Raw genomic sequence first — 18,241 nt, forward strand, 5'->3', positions numbered from 1 at the left:
TGTTGGCAGTATCTTCCAGTGTCTAATAGGAGATTGAGTTGTGGTCATTGAAAGTGCTCCTCTGGAATCATTCAATGAAAACAACTACAGAGGCGCTTCTTTGTTACATAACTCCCACTCAAGCAATGTCAGAGCTTTATGGACAGATCTGTTTTGAGCTGTTCCCATTCCTGTTCAACAAACGGAAATAAGCTGAGGTATTCTGAAGGAAATTGACTTGTCCAAAGTCTTAGTAAATCACTCGAAGCCCGGGAAAGTTAATGCGATATCCCCAAATAGTTTTTACATTTCTGCAGTGGAGATAATGAAGCTAAGTCGATCCTCTAAGTTGATGCCTTCATTTCTAAGTTGGATATTTATTTTATACACTTCATTAAAACTTCTGTCATTGCTTTCAAAATCCTCTACTACTGATATCTGTGCCTACACACCCTATGCAGAAACTCCAGATATTTTATAAAGCAATTTAGCGGTTGAAGATCCAGATAAAGCCTGACTAACCGAGAGTGGACGTTAGGAGATTTTCAGGTTTAAACTTCTTTATTTAATTGCTAAATGCACAACTGAATTATTTGAAGTGACCGTCTGATTATTTCAGTGTTATACAAGAAGTATTAAGAACTTCCTCTGAAGTTCTTGGGAAAGAATATTCAAGACATTGTTACTTCTTATAGAAAGTCCAGTCCTAAACACTAGAGAGTAGGTGTAGACACCCTTGACCACTGCTTACCACACTCTGTTAAAGGAGAAGTAAGAGAAGCATGTAAGTAGAGAATGATGACTGTATAACTGCAGGAAATGCAAGTGTAGTCGAAATACAATTTCAGTGCGCTATGGTTGGAATTTGAACGCGCAGTAAACAAAGTTACATCTTGTTACATAAGAGTAAAAGACAAGTCAAGGGAAGGACTTTGAAGTCTATGGCCTGTGTCTGGTAACACAGAGTTTTGCAACTTTTTTCTCATTCTAATGGTGGGGGCTAATTCCCACAGGAATATCCTTTCTGTAGAGACATGGTGATGTTTGGGTCAGGTGAATTCCATTGCACTAAGACAACAGGAATGTAGTGTGGCAACAATATCCTAAAAACTGACTATAAGTGACATGGATATTGGATGTTTGTAAGCTCCTAAACTATGAGCTTGCATGTTTTTATAACAAATTTTTATTAAACTGGAACATTTTGGGTATTTTCCTACATGAAGTAGGAAAACAGAGCACTTTAAAATGGTGAGTTTTAAATTAGGAAACAACAGCAAAGTATCTAGTGGGACACAGAGCGCCACAGGAAACCCACAAACCACAAGCTAAGAAAGACATTGTTACCGTGGGGACTGACCAAGACAAAATGCTCACCCCCCTTCCCCTCACAAGGGCTGCTTTCAGCTCAGTACTCAGTATTATTGACACAAAAAACTCAGGGCACTAAAAATATGTCTAGGCTGTCTTCCTAGTTTTTGTTTCTCTTCCTCGTCTACTGCAATTCTGTGTGAGAAGTGAGAACTCAACCTGCCTCCAGTTATGGAAAATCAGAGGCTAGAATCAGAAAAAGATTACTTACTAAAGATGGTCTACTAAAGGATGGCACCAAAACCTGGCAGCGTTTGCTCTCTTTTTGGAGCTGTCATGAGGAGGAAGAGTTAATGAAAGAATGCAGATCTGACCAAGCAAATCTCTCCTTGCTCAGAAGATTGAATGCATACATGAAAGCATCAGTGGTCAATATCACCACATTAGTAGAAGCATTGAGACTGTACTGGCAAGATGCCAGGCTTTTAAGGTTATTGGTGGGGGAGGGAGGAGTCAAGCAGCAGGAAAACAACCAAACCTTACACACTTCTCTTCTATTGTCTTAATCCTCTACCACGTATATTGGGTTGGCCAGAAAGTTCATTCGGGTTTTTCCGTAACATCTTACAGAAAACCTGAACGAACTTTTTGGCCAACCCAATATAATGGTCGGGTGAATAAAGTGAGAAAATCATTCTGTCTCGACAGTTACAAATTCCAGGGATGGTATCCTGGAACCAACGAGCATCTGAAATTTAGCTTCTAGCTCCTCAATGTTCTAGCTAGCATCTACAGCACAATTGCCATCTATAGAAATCTTTGGCACATTCTCATAAGTGAGAGGTATTTAGTATAAAAGAGAGATGTATGACTTGTACCGGATACTCCCTTTATGTGGAATGCCATTCTCCAAGATTGACATATGGCTATTTCCTTCTTATGATGTAGGCCTTTGTTTACAGGTCATCACCTCAGAGAGGACTTTTCTGACCACCCTACCCAGTCACTCTGTAAGACATGTTTTATTCTTGTCACTGCCTGCTCTTTTCTCTTTTATTTTGTGTGCTGTTTGCGGTCTGTCTCCCAGCCTCTGTCTTGAATTGAAGTTCTACGGAAGTGATGACTTTGTGGATCAGGTTCATTACTGTTTCCCTGTGTCTAGAATATGCCAAGCCAATGGCAGGTTCTCAATAAAAGCTGATGGAATGAAAGAATGAGTAAATGAATGAGTGATACATTATAGGTATATTCTGCCAGTATTGAAATCTTGGTTTGCCAGGGAAAGTTATTTGGTCTTGATATTCTGCCATTCATACTGTTATACACCAGGGTTTCCACAGCCTGGAGGCCTTAGGCTGGAGCCCAGGGGGCACTGGGCAGGGACTGTTCTAATGAAGGGCAGAGTCTGGCAATGAGAGAACTGGGGAGACAGCGAGTAGGATTGCAACCCAAGAAATGTCAGCCCTATAGATGCTGGGGCTGCCAGTGAGAACTGCGTGATGACGAAAACCACACTGCCTTTTTCCCTGTTTCTACAGCACCTGGCACGTTGGTTGACATAAAGTAGGCCCTCAGAGGTGGTTGAATCATAATTACTGGGGGCAGGGGGTAAAATCTAGGAACTTTTTTGTTTAGATTGTGTGTGACTTGGGAACTATTGATTTGCCCGAATACTGATGACAGATTCTCTAAAAGGAACTGAAAAACTACATATTTACTTTGCCTATGTGAGAATTAGGTATGAAGTGACCTTTCTGTGAGCTGCTTATGGTTTGTTAACACCTATAATATGATACTCATTATACTTGTCATTACATCTGTATCAGATTCGCTGTGTTGTAAATTTTATTTGATTGCAGTAGCAAACTCTAAGTATGCTTAAGCTACATTTATAGAATATGAGGCTTCATCCACAAGTGACAACGGAAAACGTTCTCAGTGCTTTACAGTCATACCTGGTGAGCTTAGACTTCATAGAATGTAACACATATCCCACCGTTGTTCATTCACCAGTTTATAAAGACAAAAAGGAAGACAAGGAAACATATTGCTCAGAACAAAAGGTAGGGCAAGTGTGGTCAGAACTAGAACAGTCAGTTCAGAATGCTGTGCAGTACCCGTTATTGGGAAGTGCAGAATTTGAAACCTTTGGAGAAACCCAGTGACAGCATGGAAGTGGAAGAGGAGATGGAAGAAGGGGGCAATGAGGGAGAGGACCACGAGGCCTGGCAGGTACCTCCAATCATTCTTACCTTCTTCATACAAAGGTAATTACATTAAAATCCTAGCAGAGAAGGTCAGATTTCCATGGCATCCTATTAGCCCTAAATTTGGAGTAACAAATCTTGAGCGATTGAATGATCAAAAGACCTTTTCCCCCCATAGAGTCAAAGGAAGAATAAAAATTGGACATAAAGTTAACATTTTACTTGGATAGCATTTGTCCTTTTGGCTCCCAAATACTTGTTTGTAAACATAGTTTGAGTTTCACTGAATATTTTTCTTCTAGTTAATATCAGATCTTCCCACATCCAATATTTATCAAGGTCTGTACACCAAAAAATGTTTTCAGTAGCTGTCAAGTCTTCTTTGGACAAGTTCACCAGAAGGACATCTCAGGGGGAGGGCTCATGTATAAGTGATTTATTCAGGAGGTGCTTCCAGAGAAGCAGGTAAAGGAGGAAGGGAAGTAAGACAGGGAAGAGTATGGTTTCAACCTGATACCATGGAGAAATTCTGAAGTATAACTTATGCCTTGGAATTTGTCCAAGCAGAATCAAAGCCACCAGACTTTTGTATTTTATATGTTATAATCACTGGTTAAGGACTGTGGGATTTGAGGGGTTAGTGGTGGTGAGGGTGGTGTGTGGAGAGTGAACTTCTAGTCACTTTGAGTTGTTTATGCCTACGGGCAGGGCCCTCCAGTGGCCAAGTGTTGTCTCCAAAGAAGCAGCACAGGTGTGGGGAGATGTGGACTTTCAAGCCCAAGCCTAGTGGGAGGAGGGGCAAAGAAAATGTTGGCAAGGATGCCAGGAGATCTGGGGGGACCCAGGGGGTGTCCACAGCCTCTTCCTCATTCTCTTTGCCCCCCACTGTCCATCTTTAATTCATGCTCCTGTGATTATTTCTCTTCTGGATTATATAATGCATTCCTAACCTACATTCTCTGACCCATGCAGGCCTCCTCCAGTAAAATCTTGCTGTGATCAGTGATCTTTCTAAATTGCATATGTGGTAGTGCTAGTCCAGTGCTTGTAACCCTTCAGTTATCGTGTGAAGTCTAAGCTCCTCAGCATGTTTGTCTGATGCTCTTGATCTGACCCCAACCCCAAACTCCTAGGACAGCACCAAACAGTCTGGTGAAGTGACTTCCTGCTCTCTGACCTCTGAGATTTTATAAAGCTATACCCACTGCCTGGAAAGACATTCACCCACATCCTCGCCTGTCTCATTGTTACTCGCCTTTGCACATCTATCTACCCCAATCTTCCTGGCCTCTGGCTTCCCACTGCTCCCTGGTTGTAGTATTTGCCACATTCTCCTTTCCCACCAGACTGTGAGCCTCTTTCAGAAAACCCTGTGCTCTATTCATCTCTGCCTTTCATCATGCTCACATTCTATTAGAAGATAAGGTGAAATGGAGGAGGAGTGAGGATCTGTCTTTGCAGGCATCTGCAGGATGAATGTGGTCTTTGGGTTTCAAGGGCCCCATTCTTTATGTGTTAGGTCATGGGACCTGGGCAAAGGGTGGGTCACCTCCATGTGCCAGATAATGAAATTGACATGCATGGTCCATGGAGTCCTCCTGCAGTAGGACTGAGGTGCATGTTATTATCGAAGCCACCAATGATCATGTTGAGGTTTCTTAGCATCAAAGGGATCTGCTCTATTTTCAGAGATTTTCTGGCTTCCTGATGTTTCTACCTTTCAGGAAAAAAAAAATATATAGCTCCCATGTTCAGTTTGGCTTGCATCTGCACTGAAAATGGCAGAGATGGTTAAGCCAATTAAACAGATATTATTGAAGACCTTGGACTTCAGGCAAAGACCTGGCATTAAGCTAGGTGTCAGGTATGCAAAGATGAGTAAAACGTGAAACCCGATTGTTATGGGTTGAATTGTGTTCCCTCCAGTATTCATATGTTGAAGCCTAACCCTCAGTTACTTCAGAATTTGACCTTATTTGGAAATAAACTCATTGCAGATATAATAAGTTAAGATGAGGTCATACTGGAGTAGGGTGAGCCCCTAATCCAATATGGCTGGAGTCCTTATACAAAGAATGCCATATGAAGAAACAGATATGCACAAGGGGAGAGTGCCACGTGAACACAAAGGCAGAGATGGGGTGAAGCATTTACAAGCCAAGGAACACCAAAGATTGCCAGCCAGCCACCAGAAGCTAGGAGAGAGCCACGGGACAGATTTTTTTCTCACAGCCTTCAGAAGGAATTGACCCTGACATCTTGATCTCAGACTTGTAGCTTCAAGAACTGTGAGACATTAAGTTTCTGTGGTTTAAGCCACTCAGTTTGTAGTAATTTGTTATGACAGCCCTAGCAAACTAATACACTAATCCCAATCAACTAAGAGACAGACATAAAAACAGCATGGGAAAACGTGATGAGACTAGTAGTGGAGATCTGTTCAAGATACAGATGCAGCCCAGAGAAAGGAGGGTCGGCTGGGAGTTCTGGGGAGGTGTGGGCAGGTGGAGGTGCTGGTCAAGGGAAGGTTGTGTCGTGGAGGAGTTGCTTAAGCTGGGTTTTGAAAGCTGGAGGTGATGAAGACGGATGTCTGTCTATGGCAGTTACGGCAGTCACACACAAAGTCAACTACCTTGCAATATTACCCCTATTTCCTCTTAATGATTTTTGGCCGGAGCTGTGCAGAGAGGCCGGAGCAGACGTGGAAGCAGGCAGGTGGCTTTGGGTCCCCACAGTAGCAGGAGTAAACAGTCCGTGATCTTGCACCAATGGGTGTCATTCCCTTCCCATCCCCCTTCCCTTTGTAGCATACTCTTTGTTCTCTCCTTGTTTTTTTCCTCTGAGTAAATCTGTTTACCGCCCAGAAGAGAACAGGGAAGGAATAGACCAGTTGCCCGGGGCAGATGGTGCAGTGTGAATGGCCGACACACAGAAAGCAGAACTCCTCAGCCCCTATCTTCCATTTGCTTTCTCCAGCAAGGCTCTTCGAACTAAAGAGCATCAAGTAAACATGATTAAGCAGAAACTGAAGCACAGGTCAATGGAAGAGATAGTCAGGGAACCCCTGGTTGATTTAAATGATTCCAGGTCTTCAGATCCAAGGGAATAATGCTCAAAAAAAAAAAAGAACTCGCAGAAATAACCAATGAAGTCCTGAGGAGAAATTCTTTTCAGTTTTTATTTGTTTAGAGATTCTGGTTAATATAAAATGTGCCTGAGGCCTGGAGAAGGGCGAATGTTTTCTCACATTGAAAAAAATATAAAAGAAGAACTCACAGAAGATACAAGTTCATATTGATTCCCTGCAAACATTTTTTGGTATTTTATTTGACTTATGAACATACAAACATGTAAAGTGAAAAGGAGGGAGGAAGCGGCAGGAAGAAAATGAAGGAAGGAGAGGGTTTGAGAGACAGAAAAAAAGGAGAGAGAATAGAGCAGGAAAGACAGGGAAGGGAGAATAAGGAGTTTATTAGATTTATAAAAATTACCTTAAGTTTACAGAGTACACAGAGCTCAATTTGCCTATAGTTGTGACCTCAATTATCCTGCACAATTTCAGGACAGGCTATTCAGTAAATGTGATGTATGTCTTGACAAAATAAAGGAGGATACTAATAAGAACCAGAGAAAGCTAATTAAGAAAATATCATGCTAAACTTGGAGCTTCCTTCCTTCCCAGTTTCCTTGGACTTGTCTTTTCTCATTTCCTCAGAGTGGAATCCACTCTTGTTTTACCCAAAGACACAGCACCATCCACACCAAACAGAATGTGATGGTTTCCAAGTCCTACATGCTGCTCCTTGGAAATGAATCTTAGAGAACTGGCAGTGTTGGTTGTGATGCTCCCTGTCAGTCCCTGAACTCTCCAAGTTCCTCATCCTAACGCCTCCTGCCCTTGCTTTCTCTCCTCTCAGTACCCATAAATCCTGGGCTTCTGAGTGAGCCACTTTCTTTTGTTCCTGTTCTGAGAGTCTTCCTAGTACATTTGCCCATCCAAGAATTGGCTCCTGGCTTGCTCTTGTGGGTGACTTCTCTTAGAGTCTGTACCCTTGATTGGTGGGTGGGACCAGGAAACCACTGAGCATTCCACACTCAGATGCGGACTGTCTTTAGGGATTGCACTTGTTTTGGAGTCTCATGCTCTCTCCCCTATCGGGATCATTCCTGCCTCTTGAATTATGTCACTGTCATTCCTTTATTATATACTAATTGGACACCAACTCTTTGAAACACACTATTGCCCTAAGGGTAATAGTAAGATTTTCATCTGTAAAAACTATACATCAGATCATATCTCCTCTCGCTTCAAACCTTCTAAGTTTTTTTAAAAATTATATTTAGAATAAAATCTCAACTCTTCCCCCTGGGCTGCAAAGATCAACATAATCTGGCCACTGCCTGCCTCTGTTCTTAAATTTACCAAGCTTGTTCCTGCCTCAGGGCTTTTGTACTTGCTTGCTCTCTTCCCTCAGATCCTTCAGATCTGGATCTTTCTCTTCATGCACATTTCAGCTTAAATTTTACTTCTTGGAAGAAGTCTTCTTGACTAACACATCTTAACAAACCCTCTTTTCACCTGCCAAGCAGTCTCTGTCAATATAGTGCTTTTTTGCTTTCTTGGCACTTAATACTCTCTAGAATTACCTTGTGTATTTGTTTCATTTCCTTGTTTATTTCTTTTTCCTTCACCCCCAGAATGCAGACATCATGAGAGCAGGCACCCTATCCCCAGCACCTGGACAGTTTCTGGTATATGGTAGGTGCTCAATAAATGTTTGAATGAATGAGTAAATAAATCCTTGCTCCATACTTACTGGCTACATGGCCATGGACGAATTGCCTACATGGACTTTAGTCCCTTATTTTGACAGTGTGGTTAGCAATTCCCATCTCATCAAGATTTTGTGGGAGTTGAATGAGATGACATAGGTAAGGTGTCTCCAGCAGAGTGGGGAACAGAAAAAGGCACACAGTAACTCCCAGATGAGGTTATTATGATATGCTAGTCTCTGAGAAAGGCCATGGGAACACAGAGATGTTCCTAACATAGTCCTTTTTCCCAAAGTGCCCAGTCGCTTTGACTGAATGAGGATTAGAGATGTTGCCTGTCTTGGCTACCACACCTCCTCTGCCCTGCCGAACCTCTTCTGAGAGCCAGACTCTCCCCAGGGCCTGTCACACCCACTGGTTGGGACGGGTTCTTGGGCCTGACTATCCACATTACCTTGTCTTATTGTGAATAAACAACCAAGATGCACTGACAATGCCTGAGATTACAAAACTCACCTAATTCCCTTTTATGGATGGAGCTATTAGACAAGTATTTCTAGGCATTTCATAGAGACTTAGTATTTCTGGATTTCAACAGAGAATGTGACAGCCTTTTATGGTACTTTTCGGTGAATATTGTAGATAAATATGGGATTATGCCTCTTTGACATTAATGGCTATTTAATTAGATAAACCTAAACCATCCCAATAGTTTCTAAGATCCAAATCCATTCTTAAGGTTACAAATTACAATGAAGATTCGTAGTCAGAAGACTGAAGGCCCAAATTAACCTTCATGGGGACTGAAGTCCCCATGTTGTACAATATATCCTTGTAGCCTGTCTTACCCAATAGTTTATACCTCCCACTCCCCCACCCCTATATTGTCCCTCTCCCTCCCCACTGGTAATCACTAGTTTGTTCTCTAGATGAGCCTGTGAGCCTGTTTATTTTTGGTTGTATTTACTAGTTTGTTGTATTTTTTAGATTCCACATATAAGTGATATCATACAGTATTTGTCTTTTTATGTCTGACTTATTTCACTTGGCATAATGCCCTCCAAGTAAAAAATAGCTATTTTGTTAGATTGTAGGCTCCACACTCACAGGTGGCCTTTCTCTGACAGAGGTGCTAGAGAGAGGATTCCTACACAGGGTAGGGAGTTGGACAAGATAATGTCTAGTGTCTAGAAGCTAAAATTATCAAAGCTGTCACTTTTACTTGTTCATTATTCACAATATCTCCATGATGTGGATATCATTTCTTATCCATGAAGAAACTAATGCTCAGAGAAATTAAATAATTTGCCAAATAACCCAGACCTTGTAAATTTCTGAGCTGGTTGTTGAGTTTAGATCTATTTGGCTCCCAGATCCAAAACTTTCTATTATATCATGCTACTTTCCAACTTGGTGATTCTTTGCTCATGTCCTTAGTTTCTTTCCTCTTCCTTCTGTGTATTTCCTTTCTTCTTTCCTTTCCATGACTTAAATAAAAATGACAAATGGTAATATATTTGGCTTTTATTTAATTCCTGATATTGACATTCAAAAGCAAAGAAATAGATGGCTGACTCCTGGAGAGTAGTATTATGACATTATTATTATTATTATTATTATTGGACATAGTTGAGAGGTTATAATTTAAAAACTTCCAGTGATGAATGTCTATAGAAATCTTAAGTGTTTAAAAATCATTCTTTTAAATACTAAAATGTATAGTATGATTCTTTCAGTAAGAAACTAATGGGAGACAACTGAACCACAAATTGGAAGTAAAAGCAGGTGATTTGGTGCTGTTCTAGTTTTAGGTTCTCCAAATTTCATTTATTTGCAGTGTACACCTTCTCCCTTTTGTGTGGAATTCTCAATTCTTCTGCATAGATAGAAATAGTTTCTGTGTATATAACTCACCAGGCAGTAGCTCTTAATTAGGATGCCTTGATCCTCTGGTATGGTGTAAGTTAAACATAGCTCATTGGGACATGCACAAGCAAAGTCTATCCTACATGGGCTCCAGCCCAACTGTCAAAATCCTCCAAGTTAGGGCTCCCCCCACGTTTGAATTATGTAGCTGCAGCAACGAGCTCAAGAAAGGCTGCTGTATGGGAAGAGAGCTAAGGATGATATTGAGGCCTGAGTGAACTGACCCCTCGACAACCTAACATGGAGGCCTTTATCTTTGATTTAACACATTTGTCAACTTGACAGGAAGCTTGGGCTGCACATTCTTGCCCTCGTGAGACTCCGAGGCCTGCAGAAAGAGATTGGGTGTGGAAGTCAAACTCAGGGAGGGGCAAATCCTGGCCATACAACTTACTATGCTAGGAATCCTGGCCATGCAACTTACTATGCTAGGATCTTGTTTCCCCTGACTGCAACTTTATCATCTATAGAATGGGGTCATGATAATTATTCACAGAATTTTTGAGAAGATTGAAGGGTTAATGATGCAGAAATAGGAATATGGAAATAAATAGGGAAATAGAAGCAAAAACAGTAGATAAAAATTCCCAAATTGAGACTGTGCTTCACAAATCTTTATGCTTGACTTTTATGCTGGTCAAACACTTATAAACTATTGTGAAGGTACAGTCCACACTCAGTATCATGCCAGGATTAGAAGAACTATCAAATTGAGCACCCTAATGACCAAACCCCCCCCAAACAAACAAAAAACCCTGTGAAGTTACACATGAAAATGAAAGCCAATGGAAATAAAACTGATAAACAAATAGTAATTGCTACTTAATCACAATCTGGGAAACATATTTTTGCATTTCTTATAGACATTCTATCCTTTAAACTCTTACTAAAGTCTAAAACTTGAAATTCTTTTGTTTGAAAAATAATACATTCTTTAAGTATTCACCGTGTCAGTGTCAGATTGGCAACAAGAGTAGTTAGTGAAAACCTAAAATGGGCTTTCAAATAAGAAATGAAGTAAAACATAAATTGCTTCATGAACTAAAGCTAGCTACAGATATTCCATGCAAATGGAAATCAAAAGAAAGCTGGAGTAGCAATACTCATATCAGATAAAATAGACTTTTAAGATAAAGAATGCTACAAGAAACAAGGAAGGGCACTACATAATGATCAAGGAATCAATCCAAGGAGAAGATATAACAATTATAAATATATATGCACCCAACATAGGAACACCTCAATACATAAGGCACCTGCTAACAGCTATAAAAGAGGAAATCGACAGTAACACAATAATAATGGGGGACTTTAACACCTCACTTATACCAATGGATGGATCATCCAGACAGAAAATTAATAAGGAAACACAAGCTTTAAATGACACAATAGACCAGATAGATTTAATTGATATTTTTAGTATATTCCAGCCAAAAACAGCAGATTACATTTTCTTCTCAAGTGCATACAGAACATTCTCCAGTATAGATCACATCTTGGGTCACAAATCAATCCTCGGTAACTTTAAGACAATTGAAATCATATCATGCATCTTTTCCAACCACAACGCTATGAGATTAGAAATCAATTACAGGGAAAAAACATTAAAAAACACAAACACATGGAGGCTAAACAGTACATTACTAAATAACCAAGAGATTACTGAAGAAATCAAAGAGGAAATCAAAAATTACCTAGAGACAAATTGCAACGAAAACACGATGATCCAAAACCTATGGGATACAGCAAAAGCAGTTCTAAAAGGGAAGTTTATAGCAATACATGCCTACCTCAAGAAACAAGAAAAATCTCAAATAAACAATCTAATATCACACCTAAAGAAACTAGAGGAGGAAGAACGAACAAAACCCAAAGTTAGTAGAAGGAAAGAAATCATAAAGATCACAGCAGAGATAAAGGAAATAGAAACAAAGAAAACAATAGCAAAGATCAGTAAAACTAAAGCTAGTTCTTTGAAAAGATAAAATTGATAAACCTTTAGCCAGACTCATCAAGAAAAAAAGGGAGAGGACTCAAATCAATAAAATTAGAAATGAAAAAGGAGAAGTTACAACAGACACCACAGAAATACAAAGCATCCTAAGAGACTACTACAAGCAACTCTATGCCAATAAAATGGACAACCTGGAAGAAATGGGCAAATTCTTAGAAAGGTGTAACCTTCCAAGACTGAACCAGGAAGAAATAGAAAATATGAACAGACCAATCACAAGTAATGAAATTGAAACTGTGATTAAAAATCTTGCAACAAACAAAAGTCCAGGACCAGATGGCTTCACAGGTGAATTCTATCAGACATTTAGAGAAGAGCTAACACCCATCCTTCTCAAACTCTTCCAAAAACTGCAAGAAAGAAACACTCCCAAACTCATTCTATGAGGCCACCACCACCCAGATACCAAAACCAGACAAAGATACTACAAAAATAGAAAATTACAGATCAATATCACTGATGAATATAGATGCAAAAATCTTCAACAAAATACTAGCAAACAGAATCCAATGACACATTAAAAGGATCATACGCCACGATCAAGCAGGATTTATCCCAGGGATGCAAGGATCCTTCAATATACGCAAATCAATCAATGTGATACACCATACAACAAATTGAAGAATAAAAACCATATGATCATCCCAATAGATGCAGAAAAAGCTTTTGACAAAATTCAACACTGATTTATGATAAAAACTCTCCAGAAGGTGGGCATAGAGGGAACCTACCTCAACATAATAAAGGCCATATGCGACAAACCCACAGGAAACATCATTCTCAATGGTGAAAAACTGAAAACATTTCCTCTAAGATCAGGAACAAGACAAAGATGTCCACTCCCTCCACTATTATTCAACATAGTTTTGGAAGTCCTAGCATGGCAATCAGAGAAGAAAAAGAAATAAAAGTAATACAAATTGGAAAAGAAGAATTAAAACTATCACTGTTTTAAGATGACATGATACTATACATAGAGAAACCTAGAGATGCCACCAGAAAACTACTAGAGCTAATCAATGAATTTGGTAAAGTTGCAGGATACAAAATTAATGCACAAAAATCTCTTGCGCTGAGCCTGCGCATCCGGAGCCTGTGCTCTGCAACGGGAGAGGCTGCAACAGCAAGAGGCCCACGTACAGCAAAAAAAAAAAAAAAAAAAAAAGACACCTTTATAGGGCTTCCCTGGTGGCACAGTGGTTGAGAGTCTGCCTGCCGATGCAGAGGATGCGGGTTCATGCCCCGGTCCGGGAAAATCCCACATGCCGTGGAGCGGCTAGGCCTGTGAGCCATGGCCGCTGAGCCTGCACGTCCGGAGTCTGTGCTCCGCAATGGGAGTGGCCACAACAGTGAGAGGCCCGCGTACCGCAAAAAAAAAAAAAAAAAAGGAAAAAAAATCTCTTGTATTCCTACACACTAACAATGAAAGATCAGAAAGAAAAATTAAGGAAACATTTCCGTTCACCATTGCAACAAAAAGAATAAAATACCTAGGAATAAACCTACTTAAGGAAGTAAAAGACCTGTACTCAGAAAACTATAAAACACTGATGAAAGAAATCAAAGATGACACAAACAGATGGAGAGATATACCATGTTCTTGGATTGGAAGAATCAATATTGTGAAAATGACTATACTACCTAAAGCAATCTACAGATTCAGTGCAATCCCTATCAATTTACCAGTGGCATTTTTTACAGAACTAGAACAAAAAAATCTTAAAATTTGTATGGAGACGCAAAAGACCCCAAATAGCCAAAGCAGTCTTGAGGGAAAAAAATCAGAGCTGGAGAAATCAGACTCCCTGACTTCAGACTATACTACAAAGCTACAGTAATCAAGACAATATGGTACTGGCACAAAAACAGAAATATAGATCAATGGAACAAGATAGAAAGCCCAGAGGTAAACCCACGCACCTATGGTCAACTAATCTATGACAAAGGAGGCAAGGATATACAATGAAGAAAAGACAGTTTCTTCAATAAGTGATGCTGGGAAAACTGGACAACTACATGTAAAAGAATGAAATTAGAACACTCCTTAACACCATACACAAAAGTAAACTCAAAATGGGTTAGAGACCTAAATGTAACACCAGACACTATAAAACTCTTAGAGGAAAACATACGAAGAACACTCTTTGACATAAATCACAGCAAGATCTTTTTTGATCCACCTCCTAGAGTAATGGAAATAAAAATAAAAATAAACAAATGGGACCTAATGAAACTTAAAATCTTTTACAAAGCAAAGGAAACTACAAACAAGATGAAAAGACAATCTTCAGAATGGGAGAAAATATTTGCAAACGAATCAATGGACAAAGGATTAATCTCCGAAATACATAAACAGCTTATGCCACTCAATATTAAAAAAACAAACAACCCAATCTAAAAATGGGCAGAAGACCTAAATAGACATTTCTCCAAAGAAGACATACAGATGGCCAAGGAGCACATGAAAATCTGCTCAACATCACTAATTATTAGAGAAGTGCAAATCAAAACTACAATGAGGTATCACCTCACACCGGTTAGAATGGGCATCATCAGAAAATCTACAAACAACAAATGCTGGATAGGGTGTGGAGAAAAGGGAACCCTCTTGCACTGTTGGTGGGAATGTAAATTGATATAGCCACTATGGCAAACAGTATGGAGGTTCCTTAAAAAACTAAAAATAGAATTACTATATGACCCAGCAATTCCACTACTGGGCATATACCCAGAGAAAACCATAATTCAAAAAGACACATGCACCCTAATGTTCATTGCAGCACTATTTACAATAGCCAAGTCATGGAAGCAACCTAAATGCCCATCAACAGACGAATGGATAAAGAAGTTGTGGTACATATATACAATGGAATATTACTCAGCCATAAAATGGAACAAAATTGGGTCATTTGTAGATACGTGGATGGATCTAGAGACTGTCATACAGAGTGCAGTAAGTCAGAAAGAGAAAAACAAGTATCGTATATTAATGCATATATGTGGAACCTAGAAAAATAGTACAGATGAACCTGTTTACAGGGCAGAAATAGAGACACAGATGTAGAGAACAAAGGTATGAATACCAAGAAGGGAAAGTGTTGGGGTGTGTGTGTGATGAATTGGGAGATTGGGATTGACATGTATACACTAATATGTATAAAATGGATAACTACTAAGAACCTGCTATATAAAAAATAAATAAAATTAAAATTTAAAAAAAAGTCAGTATTTGTTCTAGCCAAAAATCTAGCAATGACCCAAAAGTTCGTCAAGAGAAAAATAGCTAAATTGTGGAATAGTCATATAATGAGATATTGTATGGAAGTGAAAATTAATGAACTACATCTGTATACATCAACATGGGTGAATGTCCTCAATGTTACTTTTACTATGTTAAAAGTAAGTACCGGGAGAGATTATTCCATTTGTATAAGTTTCAAAAATGAAAAAATTCAACAATTAGGGAAAAATACAAATGTTGCAAAAACTAGTTTTATAAAAAGTCAAGGGAGGGCTTCCCTCGTGGCGCAGTGGTTGAGAGTCCGCCTGCCGATGCGGGGGACACGGGCTCGCGCCCCGGTCCGGGAAGATCCCACATGCTGCGGAGCGGCTGGGCGTGTGAGCCATGGCCGCTGAGCCTGCGCGTCCGGAGTCTGTGCTCCGCAACGGGAGAGGCCACAACAGTGAGAGGCCCGCGTACCGCAAAAAAAAAAAAAAAAGTCAAGGGAATAATAAATACAATGTTTTGTCATGGTTACTTGGGGGATGGAGGGAGGTGAACTGAATTGGAGAAGGGCACATGGGGAATCTGATGTATTGCTAATACTCTGTTTCTTAAACTGGGTGATAGGTATATGAGTATTTGGTTCTAAAAGAAGATGTGAATTATTGCCAATATTATTGTGATATTAATAAGTGAATATATAAATAGATGAATAAACAAATAAAAACACAAAACAAATGGATAAAGAAATGAAAGAGGGCTGTAAACAGATAATAACAGTGTGTTATTAAGAATTTTAATTAATCCAATTCTCAGTACCTGAAGTCTTTTCTAAAAAAAGCATATACCTTACACTAAAAAACACTAGTGGGGAAAATATTCATTCTCTATGCACAGAAATTTTTATTTTTATACAGCAGCCTTTCACAAGGTATCTGGGTTGGATGGGGTAGGAGGGTCATAAAGGGAGACTTCCTTTTTACTATATACCTTTGTGTACTGTTTGGAATTTTTGTTTTTCTTTGTGCATAGAATGTCTTTTCAACAAGGGTTTGTGTCAAGATAAAAAAACTAAAATAAAAACCAAGCGTTTTATTCGGTGGGAGAAAAAAAGAAAAAAAGCTAGCTACAACGATTGATAGTCAATAGTATGTTATTTATTCTACCACGAAGGAAGGGCAGAGACGTTTGAAAATGACTAGTTGAATATCAGTCTATTTTATTTAATAAGTGATCGTTATTTCCTACATTAAATAAAATTCAGTCTACTTACCCAGAACTCACATTTAAGTCTCAAATTCAGCTTTGACTGAATAATGAGAAGCCATCATTGTGGACCAAAGCAGGGAAATTTTTGGTAAGGATTCTGTGACATGGTTATATAGAAGACCAAATGGATTTGGTTAAAGCTGGATTACTTACACAAAGTCCAAAGATAAATTTAGTTGAAAATTGGTCACAGGTAGCCGTGCAGTCTCAAAGGGCATTTCTGACTAGACAAACAGCATCTCCCAGCATCCCCTCCACTGAAATAAACAGCCAAGTGTTCCCTTGCCACAGGCTGGGTAAATACTAACTAAACTGTCTGCCTGTATGCCAATAGGAGCAACACTCCCTATTTTTTAGCAAAATATTTTTCCACTCTGGCCATCCAAGAAACTCTCCAAATCCAATACGTTTCAATGGACTTTTAAGGCTTCTCTATTTTTCTCACTATTTATAGCTTTCAGATGTTGGCAGGTAGAAAACTGCATTTTCTTCAGAATAAACTCGTAAATGGCAGTGATGCCGTTTCATCGTATGCCACATGGTATTAAGTAAGTATTAAAACAATCCTTTTTCTTTATGAATGTAAACATTGACAAAGACTAGGAAATAAAACAAATCCCTCACAGATATGGTATCAAAAGTTATATTTATATTGTGAAGAGTTTTGCTGGTTGAAGACCCTGGGACTGGGCCCAGAGGGAAAGCCCAGACTGGTCACGGCTAATGGGTAGAAAGAGTCTTTAGGAAGCTAAATGACACAAGTCCAGGATGCTGTGATCTGCCCTGTCAATGAAGCTAAAGCTGAGGAAGGCATACAGGAAATATGAGATGGCTTCAATGTGCATACTATTTAATACATTATAAATCTTTTGCCAGTGTAACTCCTTACTGGTCCTTATAACAACCCTGGGCTGCAGACAAGGTAATTATTCACCCATTATATGGATGTAGAAACTCAGGCTCAGAGAAATGACTTAATCAAGGTTACATGGCTAATATGTGGCAGAGGCAAGAATATGGCACAGCTGGAACCAGAAGCTAGATCTTCTGATGGCTAAACTCGTTTTCCTTCCCCAACTTCACACTGTTCCTCAAAGAATTCAGCCCACAGAACTTAGAGTCTCACTGGGAAGACAATCTATTCATGTTAAAGAGCTGGTGAATAATGAGAAAGAGAAATTAAGGGAATTTGTTTAGAGACTAAGGACCAGTTTATTCTAGTTGTTAGTAAAGGATTATATTTGGCTGATCAGGAAGTGATAATCTGGTATAATTGGAATGTGGAAAAGTTGAGTGTAAATACCCCGTTCTCTCTAACCAGCTAGGTGACCTCTGGAGTTCTCATCTGTAGAGCTATAAGGCCCCATTTGGGATTGTGGTAAAATCATCAGAGATGAAGTCCCTCTGAGGCCACTTGAGAGAGAGCCTCTAAGATATTCCCCAAGGGCACCTGAACCAGGATTCACCAAGGAGGCAGGATGTGACTGGGGAGACTACAGCTCAGTGGAGGAAAAGTAGGAGGGAAATACTGACAGGGAA

This window comes from Mesoplodon bidens, assembly GCF_964165515.1.
Source record: "Mesoplodon bidens genome assembly, chromosome: 12".
Classification (NCBI taxonomy): domain Eukaryota; kingdom Metazoa; phylum Chordata; class Mammalia; order Artiodactyla; family Ziphiidae; genus Mesoplodon; species Mesoplodon bidens.